This window comes from Mercenaria mercenaria, chromosome 12 (assembly GCF_021730395.1).
Source record: "Mercenaria mercenaria strain notata chromosome 12, MADL_Memer_1, whole genome shotgun sequence".
Lineage (NCBI taxonomy): Eukaryota > Metazoa > Mollusca > Bivalvia > Venerida > Veneridae > Mercenaria > Mercenaria mercenaria.
The window spans coordinates 50,495,068-50,516,360 of record NC_069372.1 but is presented as its reverse complement, the minus strand read 5'-3'; the positions used below and the strand labels follow the sequence as shown (position 1 = coordinate 50,516,360).

Below are 21,293 nucleotides of genomic sequence, written 5' to 3'. Positions count from 1 at the left end.
GACTACATAAACATATGATTGTAAATTTAATAAATGTATATATTACAACATAACTATCTCATCGCGTGTCACAAAACGTTTGTGTACATGTATACATCAAAATTAAACAAAGGCATGATCGATATTCACAAAAACGGGTGTCAATTTTAAGTATACTTTTGTAAATACATAGCTTTTTGTAAATATTGTATTTCTATTCAATGGAGTTCAATGTCTTTACATGTGAAAAAGTAAGCGAACCAGAAACGTTCAAATATTTTCAACGCAGTAGGTTCGTTAAAATTGTGAATACTTCGAAGTGAAAATATTTTTCTATTTGAATATAGGTTACGGATGAAATAGGATATAAAAATGTTTTTTTTGAAACGTCGAAGATTTTGTAAGTTTATCTTAATTTATTTTAATCACTTTTAATAAACTTTTCCTTGTGACATCTCTAGAGGTCACATTTTTCATGGGATCTTTATGAAAATAGGTCAGAACGTTCATCTTGGTAAATTCTAAGTCAAGTTCGAAACTGAGTCACGTGCCATCAAAAACTAGGTCAGTAGGTCTAAAAATAGTAAAACCTTGTGACCTCTCTAGAGGCCATAATTTTCAATGGATCTTCATAAAAATTGGTCAGAATGTTCAACTTGATGATACCTAGGTCAAATTCGAAACTGGATCATGTGCCTTTAAAAACTAGGTCAGTAGGTCTAAAAATAGAAAAACCTTGTGACCTCTCTAGAGGCCATATATTTCACAAGATCTTCATGGAAGTTGGTCAGAACGTTCACCTTGATGATATCTAGTCACGTTCGAAACTGGGTCACATGCCGTCAAAAACTAGGTCAGTAGGTCAAATAATAGAAAAACCTTGTGACCTCTGTAAAGGCCATATTTTTCATGGGATCTGTATGAAAGTTAGTCTGAATATTCATCTTGATGATATCTAGATCAAGTTCGAAACTGGGTCATGTGCGGTCAAAAACTAGGTCAGTAGATCTAAAAATAGAAACACCTGGTGACCTTTCTAGAGGCCATATATTTCATAAGATCTTCACGAAAATTGGTCAGAACGTTTACCTTGATGATATCTAGGTCAAGTTCGAAACTGGGTCAAGTGCCACCAAAAACTAGATCAGTAGGTCAAATAATAGAAAAACCTTGTGACCTCTCTAAAGGCCATGTTTTTCATGGGATATGTATGAAATTTGGTCTGAATGTTCATCTTGATAATATCTAGGTTAAGTTCGAAACTGGGTCAGGTATGATCAAAAACTAGGTCAGTAGGTTAAATAATAGAAAAACCTTGTGACCTCTCTAGAGGCCATATATTTCAGGAAATCTTCATGAAAATTGGTCAGAATGTTCACCTTGATGATATCTAAATCAAGTTCGAAAGTGGGTCACGTGCCTTCAAAAACTAGGTCAGTAGGTCAAATAATAGAAAAACCTTGTGACCTCTCTAAAGGCCATATTTTTCAATGGATCTGTATGAAAGTTGGTCTGAATGTTCATCTTGATGATATCTAGGTCAACTTCGAAACAGGGTCAACTGCGATCAGAAACTAGGTCATTAGGTCTTGAAATAGAAAAACCTTGTGACCTCCCTTTGAATGGATCTTCATGAAAATTGGTCAGAATGTTCAACTTGATGATATCTAGGTCAAGTTTGAAACTGGGTCATGTGCCTTAAAAACTAGGTCAATAGGTCAAATAATAGAAAAACCTTGTGACCTCTCTAGAGACCATATTTTTCAATGGATCTTCATGAAAATTGATCAGAATTTTTATCTTGATAATATCTAGGTCAAGTTCAAAACTGGGTCACATGAGCTCAAAAACTAGGTCACTATGTCAAATAATAGAAAAAACGACGTCATACTCAAAACTGGATCATGTGGGAAGAGGTGAGCGATTCAGGACCATCATGGTTCTCTTGTTAATTTTGTCTTTTGGCAGTTTCTGCGATATTCAGGCTCCGTAACCTCAGTTCCCTCTTCTTAATTCCAGTTTATTTAGTTATGCCTATTGTTTTCTCGCCGAACCAATTATTTTAACTTTGACTTTCGCTGAAGTCAGCCACAAGACAACACGCTCTGGCAAGTCAAAATATCCACGGAAAACTTCATGTAGATGAGAAAAATTTATTACAGCAAAGCTAAAATAATCTGTCTTATCATTTATTTTGTGTAGTTGCATAAAGAGATAATGTAATTCCGAAAACGATATTAAACCTAGGGACATTAAATCTTTTTTTCCAATTATTAACCATGTAAAATGCAGAAGTACGAGAAGAAAATTATACAAAAATAAAGAAATAATAACAGAAGAAGAGAAAGAGGAGAAAAAAGAAAGAAATAACGTAGCTCACTACAATTTTGAGTCTTTGAATATTGTATATAACAATTAAGTATGTGTCAATGTGTATAACAGTCAAAATCAGTATAAACTAATAGGAAAATATTATGTAGCTATAACTTATGTCTATTACCTATACACGTTTAGTCCACAATCAAATATTAAGCACAGAAATTCTAAATCGTTGTGAATTCGGTTTCATATTTGGAATGTCGATGTACTTTATGCGTAGTTTTTTGTTCACCTTCTTCTGGTTTGTGATCTGTCTGTTATCATAAGTTTTGACATGCTTCTTATCCTTACACTATTTCGTTAGAGTACTGAAGTCTTTGTACCGTATCTTGTTAAGGTAAACAATACACCGAGGTGCATAGACGTTTAGCATCTGCTGTATTTGTTCAACACCGTTCTTCTGGACTTTGCAGTACTTTATGAAGGTAGCTAAATCTAGAATGCATTGTTCTTTCAAAGTTCGTCGTACTGCGGTGCCAAGATACATTGTGATCGATGACCAATGGTATATCCTCTTGGAGTAAGCTGTGGTAAATAACCTGCACCACTATATTTCTAAGATTCTCTAGACTGTCATCCGGCTGGAATGTGTGTAAGTAGTTTAAGTCTGGAAGAAAAATTGATGCCAGGGAACCTTCTTTCAAAGACCTGTATAGTCTTGCGTATATTCTTTGGACCCAAATTAGGATAGAATCATTTTCTTGATTTTCTGGATGAAACTGGTGCTCTCTAACCTCATTAAGCAAGCTTTGTTTTAGGACAAACGATGAGAGACAGTTTCTTGTCTGGATTTTCATCTTTGCATTGCTAAATAAAGGGTCTACACTGGTGTCAGGCCAGACAAAACTCCAAGGAATTGCCACTTCACGATCAAGCAACTATTTAGCGACTACAAAAGCCTGTCGAATTTTGGCATGTGATCTTTGGAAAATGTTGGTTTCTGCTTCTGAGAAAGACATTTTCAGGTACTGATGCGGGTTGCCGAACTGAGTATGCTGGTAATAAGGGGCATTTGGGGGTTTGATTATTAGCTGACAACCCAGTTCCAAACTGTGTTGATCGAGGAAGCCGTGACAGTCAAATCCAGAAGGCCACCAGCCTACACTGTGAATTGCGGGCAGGAAATCAATTGAAATCCTGATAAAAGTGTTCATATGGAACATCCTACATGTCATGCTCAATGCAGGCCTATCTTTCCATGTAACTTGAAGATTTGGAAAGAAGTCAAAAGCGCATGTCCGCCAGAGAGATGGCTGATGAAGGGCATACATCACTGCTAAAGAAAACTTTGACAAGATTTTCTCGCTTCTGAGCAATCCATCGGAGTCAAAGAAATCTTTGAAAATACCTGGATTTTTCCCCCGTCTCGCCCAACCCGGATAAAACCAGGCGGATCAGATTCCTTTTCTCTAACACTGCAGATGGAGCTCGAAGTACCAGCATGTAATCAAAATCACCCCTGTCGTCCGCTATCGTGCCTTCATACGCACTGCCTCTCATACGAAGTTTTCCGGAAAATCTGTCATCATATTCTTTCATTAGCACTATCAAATTCTCCATGAAGTTTTCCACTTTCTTCTTCTGTATTTCAAAACTTTCAGGATTTTTGACAGGCGTTTTGCATTCACTCCACAACTGATTCACGTAATGTTCAGCATTTGCAAGTGGACGTAGGCTGGAAGGAAGGATGTACTTAGTGTCTATCACCATTTTTGTAAGGAGCGAAGAAAGTTGTTCTGATCCATCTTTAAACACTTCGGAATATTTACGAAGACAGCAGTGTTTGTCATGCAATTGTCGCAATGTGTTCTCCTAACATGATCACCAAAGTGATTCAATAGTTTCTTACCCACTTCAGATGGTCTTGCTTTAGCATATTGATGGGCTGTGTACCCAAAGCAGTCCACTAAACCACAAACTCGAAAGGTCTTACTTTGAAAAATAAGCTTAACAGAATTCCCATCCTCAGAATGCATGCAACTATAGTGCAAAGTAGATCTGCCTAAGCAGTCAGTTGCATTGATTACTATCGGGTTTTCGACATATTTTTCAATAATACCGAGATAATCTTTTTCACATGCCAAGTGCAAAATTGTCCTTCCTAAATTATCTGTTGACTCTGACATCACAGCGTCGTATGTCAGAAGTCGCAGTGCAATTTTCTCATTTCGTCTTTTTGATAGTGCTCCATGAAGCGTAAGCTCGCAATATAAATTGACAGTTTCTAAGCACTTCTTTTTTGCATCAACTAACCCCTCTACTACGTCCACCGAGAGATTGGGTTCAAATAAATTTGTTCCGAAGAATAAGACATGGAGAGCTGTGTTACCATCATTAGCTTGTATCACTGGATCAGCACCAGCTTTAAGCAGAATAGTGATGATGTTGCGCATAAATTGGTGTTGCTTGCATGCGATCGCCAATGGTGTTTGTAGAAATATATTTTGTTTGTTGACGTCTGCACCAGCTTCGATTAAAGCTTCAACAAAAGACAAATCTACATCGCCCGAACGAGCAGCTGCATAATGCAGAGGTGTCGCTTTATTTACGTCTTCTGCATTTACTTCTGCATGGTTAGACAAACGTACAAATACCTTTCCCGAAGAACCGCGAAAAGCTGCTTCATGTAAAGGCGTCCTGTTATATTTTGTCCTAGCATTTATTAATTCCTCCTTTTTTATATAGCGTAAAAGCAAATTCGTTAACTCTGCATCTTTTGTTAAGTGCAGCTAGAGCCGTATAACCACCTATGTCAGTATGGCCTACATTAGCTCCATATTCAAGAAGAAGTGCGCATGCTTCCGTTTTATTTGCTATTGAGGCTGCAAGCAAGGCAGTCTGACCTATCTCATTGTAATCATTAACAGTAGTATAGAGGACTCTTTAACGCCACGACTGCGCATGCATGAGAGTGACGTCATGCGCAGCGGCCATTTTGAATTCTATTTTTAGAGTGACATCATTTTTCTATTTTAAGAATGACCTCACTCTACTATCTATATCTCCCTGAAGTATACGGAGCTGACTCATATACCTATCTAGGGCGTGTTCTCGCACATTGAGGGTCAGGTACTCAGCCCTAGACGGAGAGATAACGTGAAATGAAAGAAAAATATACAGTAGAATCAGATTAAATGCTATATTAATTATAAAAGATTGCATAGATTTTTCCATTACGGATATAAAATACTTTGGAAATAACAAAATTTATACAGGATAACTTTTATTTTGGATACAATATGAATAAGCGATAAATACCTGTTTGCTCCTTGACGTTCAGTAAATAAATGACTCCGATGAAAGTATACTAGTTCTAAATGCGCAGGTGTATTTTAGAATGAGATCATTGTTTATTTTTTGTTACTATAAAATGCGCACCCGGTAAAAGGTAATAAGCCTTACGTAATATTAAATCATAACTACGTGCTGTAAGTTATGGTGGCATATTTCTGCCAACCACATATCCACTTATTTATCTCGAATTTTTTTCGTAAAAATGTCACTTATTCAGTTATTATCTGGCAAGTGACAAAACTGCTTGTTATCCACTTAAGTATCTTAACAGGACAAAACTGCCTGTTAGTGCCCACTACTGCCATACACATGTTCACTTACGTTAACTATGTATCTTGATTTTTGTCAGTTAGTCAGTTATGATTGGCAATATCCAATAATCGTCTCCTATCATTACGGAATAAATGAAAATACATATTGGGGCATAACAATAGGGCAAATTTATCATTCCAAATCCTATCTATAGGCACAAACCATTGGGGGTGGTGGTAGAGAGTGAGGTGGATATACACTCATTCATTCTGTCACAGGGTGAGAAAAATGTGAAGCCAGACCGAGACTCGAACCCGGGATCTCGGAATACCGTTCCAATAATCTACGGACTGAGCAACCTGACCGTCCACACATTTTCCCCGTTTCAATATTCAAGTTCTATACCGTGACATATTTCCCCATCATTCTGAAATTCGTCCTCGAATTTCTGCCGGTACTTTATAAATCAAGCAATTACAGGCATCGTAGACTGACCAGTGTAATGCCGTCAAGCCCCCACGTTGGGCGCCAAATGTCACAGGATGAGAAAAATGTGCAGCCAGACCGGGACTCAAACCCGGCGCCTCGGAATACCTTTCCAATGCTGTCCCGACTGAGCTACGCGACCGCCTATACGTTATCTCCCCGTTTCACTATTCTATACCGTGACAATTCCGTTAAGGGGACGAAAAGTCTAACCGTTAATCGCCAATTTGGGTACGAAATTTAACTGGATATCAAGAAAACTTTCACAATAACCACTTGTTTATGTGAATATATGGATGGCAGAAGTGGGCACTAACAGGCAGTTTTGTCTTGTTAACATAATTATCTGGATATACGCAATTTTGCCACTTGCCAGATAATAACTGGATATGTGACATTTTTAGAGAAAACTGTCTACATAATAAGTGGATATGTGGTTGGCAGAAATCGCCACCATAGTAAGTACTAGTATAGTACAATAGCTGATGCAGTATGACAGAACAGAGACGAGTCTTTCATACAATATGCTTTGGAACATCAGTGTCGATTTAATCGAATGTAATCGATAGCAGTTGAAAGTCGACCTCATGTCTGCTGCTTGCTAGAATTATCCACGATATTTGTGAAACATTTTATAAATGTATGCATCTACGGAAGTGAGGCAGTCTCGATTAAATTTCATTTCTTTTTTTTAAGTTCTAAATATAAAAAGAGGATAGTAATTATTATGTAATAACTATATTTTGAATTAAGACTAGTGTTGTTATATTTTTTGGTCCTTTGAATCATGGAGTCTACTGACCGGTGCTGCGGGGGATGGGTGGGGTGGGGGGGGGGGAGTGAGAGGTGTTTCACATTTCATTACCTCTCACATGAACAGACTCTATCAAACCGAGTCTGCTATTATTCTGCTTAGTTGCATTCTTTGATTCCGAAGGATCTTTGTACATATTTTATTGCTTTATCTTGAGCTTTCTTGTAGAATTTTAAAAAGAATATACGCGTTAAATGCTTGGAAACCATATTTTTGTTACACATACATTTCAGTTTCTAAGCAAACACTTTTGAGGTAGGAAATCTCTCTAACATGTGTAGCTTTTAACATCACTGACCACTAAATACTATGCAAATTCATATCGTACTCTACTCCTGAGCAACAGACAAACCACATGCATGAAAGTCGTACTATATAATTAATTGATCGCCACTAATGTGCATTGAATGTGTGTTAACGATTCATTTGTTGGTTAAACACGTGGTATCTAAGGGATCAGCTAGGTGCCTCCGTGGCGAAGTGGTTAAGGTCGCTCACTTCGAATTACTTGCCTCTCACTGCTGTAGGTTCGAAATGACGCTCGGAGTGTAGTACTCTTTCATGTGAAAAAGTTGAAGAAGCTGGATTACAGAAGGCAAGTGGTTCTTCCCAGGCACCCGCTCGTGCCTGAAAGAATGCCCAGACTAGTCCCTGGGACATTGCTCTAGACACCATTAGAAGCTGGAAAGTCGCCATATGACCTGTAGCTATGTTGTTTGATGTTTAACCCAACAAAAAAGGAACCAGCACTGGGTCCAAAGAACAAAATAATATAAACTAAATCCATGGGCACCTTATGCAGCCGAACGGACTGATTTATCATTTCTATGCCGACAACTCATAGTTATACATGTCCTTTTGGCCAATAGTACTTGGGTGTAGGAGTGAGTCTTTGCATTTTATAGAGGGTTGCCTCGCTTATATCGTCTCGTAGATGGGTACTCAATTATGACTAAATGTAACGTAGCACTGGGTCTGTGTACCTGAAGCTTGTCTTGAACACAACACATTACAACAGTTCTAACATTTATTTTCTACGAAGAGCAATGCACAGTAACTTATAGATGTTCAGTCTAATTTCATGAATATAATCAATGTTCAATAAGTCTTTTAAAACAGTTCTGTTTACTGATCTATTTAACAACATTTCTTAATTATAAATATATTTCAAACTAGCTCTTAACAAAGCTTATTAAGTTTCAGCTCATGAGAGCGGGAACAAGTCCCGTCGCCCGCCACTTGGCAGTCTCTCCCCTGATCACAGAGTGTATTGAGTTTATAAAGGATTATACAGGAAAACACAGCAGACACATTATCTAATTTCCCGATCACTTAAGGATACCTACAAGTTCAACAAGCCTTAAGCTACTGAAGATTGTCAAATCATGTCTGACTTGTCAATTTATGAAATGTACAGTTTTCATCTTCTATAATTTTTAAAATCTTAAACTTCTGAAAGAAATACCCGAAATAAAATACAAAACACCTGAACATTACACTACAAATTCCTTCCTTTCTTTACGGAAAAAAAAACATTTAAAGAAAAAAAGGTTGAAATGTCTAAATGATCAAAATAAACAGTAAAATTATAGAAGTCTAAAAGATCCAACTAATATGGACTATTAAGTTATATATTGGGGAATTGAATAATGTGTCAATATAACAGGGCACGCCAATCAAGGAGACAGGAGATGTTCCTTTAATCGTTCGTTCCCTTGCATACATCAATGAAATCAAATAAACAGGAATCCCTACTTGTTTAGGTTTCAGAAGTTAAGTGATATGATAGATTAACATAGCTTAAACATACAAATAAGTAATCACTTGAACACAGAATTCAATATAAAGGTTACATAGTAAACATCATTTCACAGGTGTACGTAGCATTCATTATTCAATATAGTCCTATTCGCAGTCACAGATTTGTACGTAATAAAAGTCATTTTCATTCTCCATATTTAGAATGCTCCAGTTTGCGTAGGGATTCCATTCAATGTCTGTGTTTTCACGGATATTCTGAATCAATAGGTACAAATACATCAAATTCTGAAATTAGAAAGCACAATTAAAATTTTGTTTAACATTGCATGAAACTCAGATATATGAAAGTTCATTAGTTTGTATGTTAACACATTTTTCTGCACGATAACATATTTTTAGTTTCCTTACTATTAAAATAAACATTCTTGAATATTATATTAAGATGCATGAATATGTGATTTCTTAATCCTAAGCAATGTACTAGTCTAGGATGAAAAATAAATCAATTGATAAAATATAACAACTTGTTTAAAAACAATAAGTGATAAAAGAAACAAAGTTAAATAAATGCAATGAGAAATTTTCCATTGATATTCCCAGTGGGCTGGTGGAATTAACATCTACTGCACATAACCATTGATTTGACCATAATTTGACCATGGAATCAGCAGACGGTGGTTCTCAATCCGTAGCTTCTTAAACAAGTCCACTGCCATCGTTCTTTGTTTTGTCAAAAGGTATCCTTCAAGGAGATGTTATCATGATTGTTGAATCGCCAAAACTTCATCGTACCATATCCAACTCGATAGTCGTGGTTTCATTCCTCTGTGTACTAAAATTTTCTAAAGATCTGCGATTTAATTTCATGCTAACTTTCTGTTGTTTCAGCTTTTCATTCAATAATATGCATTGGCTTTAATATTTATGGTACTGTGCGTGATATATATATATATATATATATATATTACGTTTCAATCTGAGTCGCAAAACATAACTTCGTAGTGAAATTCAGTGAAATGTCTCTCCTTTTCTATCAATTTTTAATGTGAATGTTTCGTTTAAATATCACTGTTTAATCTGAATTGCCAAGTTCTTATTTCGTAGAAAGTCACTGTTTACAAATGTTGTGTTAGAACTGTCTTTAATTTCTAAATCCTTTACTAGAATATTCGCATGAACATGTGAGCATAAGCTATCAAGCCTTTTTAATCTTCATAGTTCTTAATATTAAGTACAAGCTTGTATCAATTTCTAAAATTCTATAGTCTAAAATAGGAAAAAAATCAGTATCTCACACAAGAGAAGAAACGCTAGCAAAACGTCAAATATTATACTGTATGACACCTTACATAGAAATAAAAAAATGCAAGCAAACAAAACACATACTGAAAACAATATTTACACAAATTAATGACAATAATCAGTTATGCTTCTACATGCATAACAATGATGGAGTACAACATCTCTTTTATTTAATTCACGAACAGCTGAATATTTATACCCATGAATGACCACAAACTGTTATTTTCAATAAAACAATCTACATACTGAATCTAGTATAGTGGCGATTTTAACATTCATACCTTATCCCTAAGCCTTTTTGTATTCATTCAACTCTACACCTTTAATAAGGGATTTTTATATTATATCGCAACACATCGTCTTCTCTAGACGCGGTTGACAAGCCTGCCTTGAGGCTACGAAACAAATATATCAATTCAGCTTAATTATTTTTAAACACTCAAATCAATATAACTGTACTCCGATGAATCTATATACCAGTACAAAAAATGTAATGAAAATGATGTAATAGTCAATAAAATTGCTCCCAGAAAGTGCCTTAAATAAACGTGTACTTAAACGTTCAACTTGTGCTTTTTTCGCACAACATCTCTATAATTTTAATTATAAGCATCCATATCGAAAATGAACACATTATAGAGGATACACCATTTAATACTATGAAAATGGTTTCAAGGAACTTAAGCTTCCATAGCTTTTCCTTTACAATTACAATATAATAATGCACCATTGGGTATCAATAAAATGACTATTTACAGAATGACATATGCATAAACAAAAAAAAAAAAAAAATAGGATCTTTATATATACACAGATAAATATTTGCGGGTTCCTTGCGTTTCTTTAATCCTTTACTATTTTTCAGCATTTTTGCTACTTTTTAAAACTTAACAATCGTATCATAATAAAATTTCGTCATGATCATTATGATTTCTTACGAATATCAACTGAATATTAAAGTTTGTCAAGTACATTTTTGTTTAATTTCATCTCAAACTCCAAAAGGTAAAATAAAAACTTCTTGATTTCAGAACTAACAAAGCTTGTATTTATAAGAACTATTTCTGAAAATAAAGGACTTACTGTTAGCGGCATCACATCATTATCGGCGTGTCATGGTATAGTGGTGGCACTTGCACATTGATCTCGCGACAACCCATTGTAGAATCCGACATCCTGTCTGCGGCGCCATGAAAGTGCTTGTAACGTAGTGTACCTGAAGGTTGTCTTGAACACAACACATTAGGACAGTTCTAACATTTTTTGTTACTACGAAGAGCAATGCACATATTTATAAATGTTCAGTCTAATTTCATGAATATAATCAATGTTCAATAAGTCTTTTAAAACAGTTCTGTTTACTGATCTATTTAACAACATTTCTTAATCATAAATATATTTCAGCCTAGCTCTTAACATTGCTTACTAAGTTTCAGCTCATGAGAGCGGGAACAAGTCCCGTCGCCTGCCGCTTGGGCAGCCTTTCCCCTGATCACAGTGTATTGAGTTTATAAAGGATTATACAGGAAAACACAGCAGACACATTATCTAATTTCCCGATCACTTAAGGATACCTACAAGTTCAACAAGCCTTAAGCTACTGAAGATTGTCAAATCTTGTCTGACTTGTCAATTTATGAAATGTACAGTTTTCATCTTCTATAATTTTTAAAATCTTAAACTTCTGAAAGAAATACCCGAAATAAAATACAAAACACCTGAACATTACACTACATAAACATAAATAATTTTGTTTACGTTAAATCATATAAACAGATATACGTCGGTAAATGTTAGGAGCATTGGGACGGCTTAACACTCCACTTTATACGTATACCGGTTGTTCAGTTTTGTTCTATCTATATATCTATCTGCCTGTCTGCCTGCCTCTATCTATCATCGATCGATCCACCGAACGACCCATTCATTCATCTATCCATCTATCTGTCGATCTGTATTTTATGTTAAATTACAGTCTGAATAGCAGTTTTTCGTTTGTATTTTTTGGAATGTAATATGTAAATCATTTTTGTACGCGTGCACATGAAAGAGTATATGAAAAAAGGGAACTGGATGCAGTGTTGTTATATTTTCTGGCCATTTGGGATCATAGAGTACATTCAATATGTGTGTAATAGAATTCAGCTTAAGATGGTGCTAGAGGGCTTGAATGGTATATTGTACTTTCCATCACCTATCATGAACAGACTCAATCAAACCGAGTCTGCTTTTATTTTGCTTGGTTGCATTCCATGCTTCCAAACGATCTTCTAATAGATTTTATTAACTATCACAATAGCAATCTTTAAGTGCCATGTGACGGTCGTAAAAAGTCCCCTCCATACTTGAATTCAGTGTTGTTATACTTTCTGGTCCTTTGGGATCATAGAGTCCATTCAATATGTATGTAATAAATTTCCGCTTAAGCCGGTGCTAGGGGCATGAGGAGTGTTGTACTTTTCATTACCTCTCATGAACAGACTCAATCAAACCGTGTCTGCTTTTATTTCTTGGTTGCATTCTTTGCTTCCAAACGATATTCTGATAGATTTAATTAAGATATAACTACTGAATATCTTTATGCTACTTATTTGCGTTTCTTTTTAAAGTACAAAGACTTTGAAGTTAGAAGAAGGGTGAGTCCCACAAATCAATTCTAATGTGGAAACATGTCATATCACACTATTACTATTACACTATTACTGAAATAGCCTTCCAGCGAAGATCTATGTGTAGAATGTCTGTCATTTCACTATGAACCATTCAGCCAAGACTAAGATATAGATATTTGCATTTTGACGGTTTCTATCGGTTTGGAATGAATGATTTAAATATAATTTTCAATAATGAAAATCAGTCCTAAAATGCATTTTTTTATTAACCAGGGACAATAAAGAGACATGCAATACATTATTTCTGAACTCATTGATTCAATTACAATTGCACGTAATTGTAGAAAAAAATGAATATAAAATATAATAGATTCAAGAGTAAGGAATGCTAATGAAATGACTATTTATCACAATCGTATTTTGACTAGAAATAAAAACAGTGCTGACAGATGGGCCATTTGGCAGTTGTAGCGTTCCGAAATAAATATTTACTTAGAATAATTCGTTTTTAAGGTATATAATTCACTAAATCTGCAGACTTATGTGTCACGTATGTGTGAACCATTTGCACTACTCTACCTGAAGCCTGAAGACACCTAAAATTGTGTGTGTGTGTGTGTGTGTGTGTGTGTGCGTGTACGTGCGTGCGTGTTTTCCTGTCACTAGAATCTAGAAAATTCGTTACCACTTTTGGCCTAACTATATACTTAAGGAACTAGCACGGGAGTCATCTGATTAAATCGCCTAATGTTGGACATATTCGGGAACACTAACAGGTAGGCCTATATGTTAAGGTAAAGTTTTGTTTAAATTTCACTGAAGGAAAGTTTTTTTTTATTTATATTTAGTATTATACAACTTAAGGAAGCAGTTGGTAGTTTCCAGCCACAGATTCGAATTGGCCAGGGTCAAAATATGTCATTAGAGATAAAACCTTGAAGTGAAGGCTGTTTTGATGTTTGAAATAATTGTTGATGTGAGTTTGTGATTAACAAGTTTAAGAATGGTATGTTGCAGAAATTCTGGCAGATGCGAATGTAAGCTTGATGACATCATTTTCATATAACTGCTTGAAATGCGTATATACCACCATCAGCATTGAGCGTCTCGTGAACTGTCAAATGTCATATAGGCCTCACACAGTTGAAAATAGTGAAAAAAGTAATCGGTTGACCGGTATTTTTGTCCAGCTCTGCAAGTAATACTTGAAATTGAGTACAGAATGCAAGTGGCCATTTGGCTCTATCATTTCCCCTAACATTTTAAGGCCAGTTGGAGATATGGCTAATTTGAGCTGAAATGTCATGTATTTTCGCGGGCTGAAATTATCTTTCAGGTGGCTTGTAGATTTAAAAATGTATGCTTTGTATGAAGTTTACTATGTATTTTATTTCTTCTTCAAGTAAGATGTAAACCGGTATCTTTTTATTTTCAGGTCTGCATCTCGTAAGATATCGGAAGCCGTCTGACTTGGCCACATCGCTCGGAAGTCCGAAGTACTAGAAAAAACCGCCATCTGCTACCTTAAGGTAGCAGTTGGTAGTTTCCAGCCACAGATTCGAATTGGCCAGGGTCAAAATCTGTCATTAGAGATAAGACCTTGAAGTGAAGGCAGTTTTGATGTTTGAAATATTTGTTGATGTGAGTTTGTGATTAACAAGTTTAAGAATGGTATGTTGCAGAAATTCTGGCAGATGCGAATGTAAGCTTGATGACATCATTTTCATATAACTGCTTGAAATGCGTATATACCACCATCAGCATTGAGCGTCTCGTGAACTGTCAAATGTCATATAGGCCTCACACAGTTGAAAATAGTGAAAAAAGTAATCGGTTGACAGGTATTTTTGTCCAGCTCTGCAAGTAATACTTGAAACTGAGTACAGAATGCAAGTGGCCATTTGGCTCTATCATTTCCCCTAACATTTTAAGGCCAGTTGGAGATATGGCTAATTTGAGCTGAAATGTCATGTATTTTCGCGGGCTGAAATTATCTTTCAGGTGGCTTGTGGGTTTAAAAATCTATGCTTTGTATGAAGTTTACTATGTATTTTATTTCTTCTTCAAGTAAGATGTAAACCGGTATCTTTTTATTTTCAGGTCTGCATCTCGTAAGATATCGGAAGCCGTCTGACTTGGCCACATCGCTTGGAAGTCCGAAGTACTAGAAAAAAACCGCCATCTGCTACCTTAAGACATTCGTCAATTTTTGTAAGTACTATTTCATGCTTTCTTTTGTGTTGTTCAAGCTCTCCAGCCTGTGTTATTTGAAAATCTGAGCTGAATGGATTCATAACACAAACAGATGTTGTTTGATATGGTAGAAGTTAAGGGGAGGTAACTTTGATTTTACCGGTAAGTAAATCTTATTTTTGTTTGTGGTGTAGAGTTTTCTTAAAATTTCTAGCGGGAAACACATTTCTTTTGTTGTTTATATCAAATTTAAAGGAAGAAGGACTATTTAAAGGAAATATAAGTGCAACTTTTTGGCATTTTGTAAATACATGGCTGTTTCACAAGGCTCGGAACTGGATTTTGTGGTGATATTTCTTTCGAAGATATTTCTCGAGTGGCAGGTATGATTTTAGTTCTTACAAATTTCTACTGTGGATTTATCGGTGTCAGGACATGACGACAGAAGAAAAGTGTAGAGAGTGGATATATCTTGGGTGCATTTAAGGTCCTGGAGTGAGGTAACATTTGCAGATATTTGATTTTAATTAAGAGAAGATATGGTTTCTCGGAGATGTACTGGGAGATTGCTCGAATTCGTTAAAATAGATAAGTTTGGCAACAACAACAACAACAACAACAACAACAACAAAAGTGCATTGTAAAAGATTTATTTAAAGCTATTTTATACTTACTGTTTGTAAGGTAATATGAAAAAGTACTTGTAAACAGGGCGGCTTTTTCTGAGCTTGCGGATTTGAAGTACTGTTAGTCTTGGGTAAGTAAGCTGTGCTGCTTTTAATTCTGTTCCTCAAGTATGCAGGGCTGTGCTCAATGCTAATACAGTACATTTATGGCCATCATGTAATGGTAGGTAAGTCTTTTTTAATGTCAGAAAGATAGATGCAGTAAGAAATATGTGTGTAAAATGGGGCCAAATCCACAATATTATAGGCATTGTTTGGACATGTGCAATTTGCAAGAAGAACAAAGCATTGTTTAAATATTGGTAAGATTTTATTTGTCATAGATCATTTTCTTAGAATCAGGTGCCAGACAGTCCATGGAGATGCATGTCTTGGTCGTTAAGGTAGCAGTTGGTAGTTTCCAGCCACAGATTCGAATTGGCCAGGTCAAAATCTGTCATTAGAGATAAAACCTTGAAGTGAAGGCTGTTTTGATGTTTGAAATAATTGTTGATGTGAGTTTGTGATTAACAAGTTTAAGAATGGTATGTTGCAGAAATTCTGGCAGATGCGAATGTAAGCTTGATGGCATCATTTTCATATAACTGCTTGAAATGCGTATATACCACTATCAGCATTGAGCGTCTCGTGAACTGTCAAATGTCATATGGTCAAAGGGAAGTAACTAACAGGGCGTTTGATTGGTTGAAAAAGTATATGGTATTCCGAGACAAATATTTAAGATGTAAAGTGGTCTCTCATTGGTGAAATATCTGTTGAATATGTTTGAAAACTGTTTTATTTCTTAAATTGAGGTTCTAAGCCATGATTAATGGAGGAAAAAATATTTGATGATGTATTTTGCTTGAAAATTTTGCTTGTTTTAGTGATATAGTATTTTCATGAAATGTAAACAAAAATTAACTGCCGGACTTGGGGTTACTGACTTGCGGGTGAAAAAAGTGCCCAAAAATGATGGTCAGCATATATATTTCTGGCTGTTTTCTTTTAGGTCTTGAATAGTTCTTTCACCCTGGGTAGGTGGCATCGAAAGTTTAAATGTTAGGAAAGGGCTATAACCCAAAACATTACAATGTAAGTCTATGGGAAAACTGTTACTTCCCTTTGACCTAAAGGACACCCTGAATTGCTATATTGCCATGCCATGTGAGTGGCTGTAAACAGAGAAATACACGATGAATGTGTTTTATTTTCATGATTGTGCCTGGTTTAAAACTTTTAACACATAAAACGTGTCTTCACATAGATTTTTCATGAAAATTTATCATAAAAATGGGATTACTACTGGTACTGGTGTGACGTAGAGGTACTTTTCTGCCTCAGAAAGCTATATTGCAGCGTGTATGCTGTTCTATGCATATTTATATGATTTCGACTGAATTTTAAGCTTATATATGTACAATTGTGAATACAGTAAGCAATAACTGGAACTAGATAGCTCTGTGTAAATCGGAAATCCGATAAATGAATATTATTTGGCAAAAGGAATAAAGATAGCGTTCTTTTTTATAACAAAAGTATAAGCCCAGTGAATGCCTGAAATGATACAGCTGGACCTTAATCTTGATCATTCTCATACATTTTATGTTAATTTACATAAAATTTAGACAAATCTGTATTTGAAACAGTCGCTGGTGTTAATTTTACTTTATTTTTTGTACTTTTTTCGAAAAATGAAAAAAGTACCTCTTTCAAAGTTTTATTTGAACGGTAAGTAGGGGGCTTTATAGTTAAAATAACTGCTGATTTATTGAAATATAGTCACGTAATTGCGTTAGCACATCGCTAATTATGTGAGAAATACGGAATGAACGATATTTCACCATAAAGGGAAACAATTTATCAATCGCCATTGACAATAGATGATAATACGAATCTGAATTACCTCCCTTTAATAGCAAAGTACTTATTTTTTGCTTATTTTAATGGTGTCCCGTTTATTTTGAGTGACTTAAATGACATTTTTCGTTAGATTGTGTTAACACATTGACGAAAATGCATGGTGCTTCCCCTGTAATGCATTTTTTCTTTTACAGAAACTGAAAAAGGCATTAAAAATGGTGTTCATTTGAGAATTTTCCTACTTTTATCCTTAATCTTCGGGATTACATGAAGATTTGTCATTCCTTTTGGCCAGTCTGACAAAACGTAAATATCTAACAGTGACATTACACTTTTAACAACTTCTGCACGTCATATTTTCTAATACAGGCTGTAGAATGTAGCATCAGCAGTCAAATTCCTTCAATTTCTGGACGTCAGGTGCTTATTTTGACTGCTCCCGGGGTCCGTTTAACGTATATAGAGATTTCAATTTATTAATTTTCTTGACTGTACCACTTATTGCTATATAATCGTTCAGTTTTGATTACACTCTTGCATCCTAAAGTTGTCTGATAGGCGCATAAGGTACAAAATCTATGAAAACACGCGATTTTGGTGGTGGATGGGGTAAGAAATAGACCCAACGTCGACATAAATATCAGCGTATTCATGAAATATACACGCAAGCAATTAGACGGGACATTTATTAGTTCGCATGCTTCATTTGAACCATATGGGTAAGATAATACGAGTACAGTGACTGAAATATCATGAATTTCTTGATTCAAATGAAATATTATCTCTGTCTAAGAATGCAGGCAGGTCCCGTCACCAAATTTTCGTCAGCGCTTTTCAGTATATGGGTATCCGAGAAAAGGTAATCATATCTCAGTTCGTTAATGTTTATTTTATCATTCTGAGCAATATTTTGTTAATATAAAATGAAAAAAGTATCTCTTTAGGTCAAAGGGAAGTAACTAACAGGGCGTTTGATTGGTTGAAAAAGTATATGGTATTCCGAGACAAATATTTAAGATGTAAAGTGGTCTCTCATTGGTGAAATATCTGTTGAATATGTTTGAAAACTGTTTTATTTCTTAAATTGAGGTTCTAAGCCATGATTAATGGAGGAAAAAATATTTGAAGATGTATTTTGCTTGAAAATTTTGCTTGTTTTAGTGATATAGTATTTTCATGAAATGTAAACAAAAATTAACTGCCGGACTTGGGGTTACTGACTTGCGGGTGAAAAAAGTGCCCAAAAATGATGGTCAACATATACATTTCTGGCTGTTTTCTTTTAGGTCTTGAATAGTTCTTTCACCCTGGGTAGGTGGCATCGAAAGTTTAAATGTTAGGAAAGGGCTATAACCCAAAACATTACAATGTAAGTCTATGGGAAAACTGTTACTTCCCTTTGACCATAGGCCTCACACAGTTGAAAATAGTGAAAAAAGTAATCGGTTGACCGGTATTTTTGTCCAGCTCTGCAAGTAATACTTGAAACTGAGTACAGAATGCAAGTGGCCATTTGGCTCTATCATTTCCCCTAACATTTTAAGGCCAGTTGGAGATATGGCTAATTTGGGCTGAAATGTCATGTATTTTCGCGGGCTGAAATTATCTTTCAGGTGGCTTGTGGATTTAAAAATCTATGCTTTGTATGAAGTTTACTATGTATTTTATTTCTTCTTCAAGTAAGATGCAAACCGGTATCTTTTTATTTTCAGGTCTGCATCTCGTAAGATATCGGAAGCCGTCTGACTTGGCCACATCGCTCGGAAGTCCGAAGTACTAGAAAAAACCGCCATCTGCTACCTAAATTTAATAAAAATCTCGCAATCTACACAAAATACTACAATTTTCACGTCATCACTATAAATTTCTATCATGTCTTTACAGTGCATATAGGCAGATCACTTACTATTTAAGCCTCCGCAGTCTTCAAGTAGTCAAATTTGACTATCTATTACTCGGCATGTTCCGTCGCAATGCTACTTTACCCACCAAACAGTTTAGTTGGTATATAGATCAGTTTTGTCTCTGTCGCGTTCCCAGTGGTCATTTTTCGCGTCTGCGCGTCCCGTCCGTCGTTCTCAATTATTATCCAGTTTGATTCCAAATTGAAAATTAATACATGTTCCACCTTATCACCCACATCATGTGACACAAGGTGCATAACTCTTGACACCAAGTTTTCATGAATTATGTCCCCTTTTACTTTAAGAATTTTTAATTATCTCAGTTATTACAATGGATTTGATTCAAATTAAATAGATGTCCCCTACACCCACATCATGTGACACAAGGTGCATAACTCTGACACCATTTTATGAATTATGCCCCTTTACTTAGAATTTAAGGTTGATTTGATGTATTTTCACTATATCTCAGTTACTACTGAATGGATTGATTCAAACTTAAAATAGATGTTCCACCTCATCACCCACATCATGTGCCCACATCATGTGACACAAGGTGCATAACTTTTACACCAAGTTTTCATGAATTATGTCCCCTTTTACTTAGAATTTAAGGTTAATTTTGTTGTATTTTCACTATATCTCAGTTATTACAAAATGGATTTGATTCAAACTTAAAATAGTTGTTCCACCTCATCACCCAGATGATGTGACATAAGGTGCTTAACTCTGACATAAATTTTTTATGAATTATGTCCCCTTTTACTTTAAATTTAAGGTTGATTTTGATGTATTTTCACTATATCTCAATTATTACAAAATGGATTTGATTCAAACTTAAAATAGATGTTCCACCTCATCACCCACATCATGTGACACAAGGTGCATAACTCTGACACCAATTTTTCATGAATTATGCCCCTTTTTACTTAGAATTTAAGGTTAATTTTGATGTATTTTCACTATATCTCAATTACTACTGAATGGATTTGATTCAGACTTAAAATAGATGTTCCACCTCATCACCCACATCATGTGACACAAGGTGCATAACTCTGACACTATTTTTCTTGAATTGTGTCCCCTTTTACCTAGAATTTAAGGTTAATTTTGATGTATTTTCACTATATCTCATTCTGATTGGCTTAGAGCCAAAGGGAAGTAACCTTTTTTAACCTTTGTACTGAGTTTCTTCCCCTTAAATTCCAGGAATTAGTCTATTTTTAGAAATCCTATTTTTAGATTTTCAATATTTTAGGTATTTTTCTAACTTTTTTATTATAAGTCCTATGTAAAAAAGTAAATACATTTTTCTGTGGTAACATGGGTCGGTAAGACACTTTTTTGTATTCACTTTTAGTGTATCTCTAATATTAGAGATTTAATATATTTACTAGTATTACTATACTAGTATTATACTAGTATTACTTATATGTGGAAGCCCAGGATGAAGTACTCCAAAGTATTTTTAAAATTCCTTATGGTTGCCATTCTTCTGTGGCAAGACCGTATGGTGGGGGTATGAGTCACTCCTGTTACAGTTCTAGTTAAAAATGGCGGCGTAAGAATTTAATGTCACGAAAAGAGAAATTGAAAGAAGCGAAAAGTAGTAAATTCAGCGGGTTGTATTTAACGAACTGTAGTTTTCTTATATAAAAGTTAACACCCGCTTTTCTTTTTGTTTTTCTAAAGTAGCGACCTAGTTCTTTATGGGAATATAAGTCTCTGAAAATCTGATATGCTAGAAAATGTCGAAAGACCGTTATGAAGTGAGTGGACTTTATATCTA

General features: G+C 35.3%; 1 long non-coding RNA gene across 1 annotated transcript; it reads left to right on the top strand.

Moving 5' to 3' along the window:
• The first annotated feature begins 212 nt into the window (after positions 1-212).
• On the top strand, positions 213-19,416 carry LOC128547385 (uncharacterized). The gene is made up of 4 exons (XR_008366487.1): positions 213-379; positions 14,315-14,520; positions 14,980-15,090; positions 19,313-19,416. It is a non-coding gene; the product is annotated as an uncharacterized LOC128547385 (long non-coding RNA).
• Positions 19,417-21,293: the final 1,877 nt, after the last annotated feature.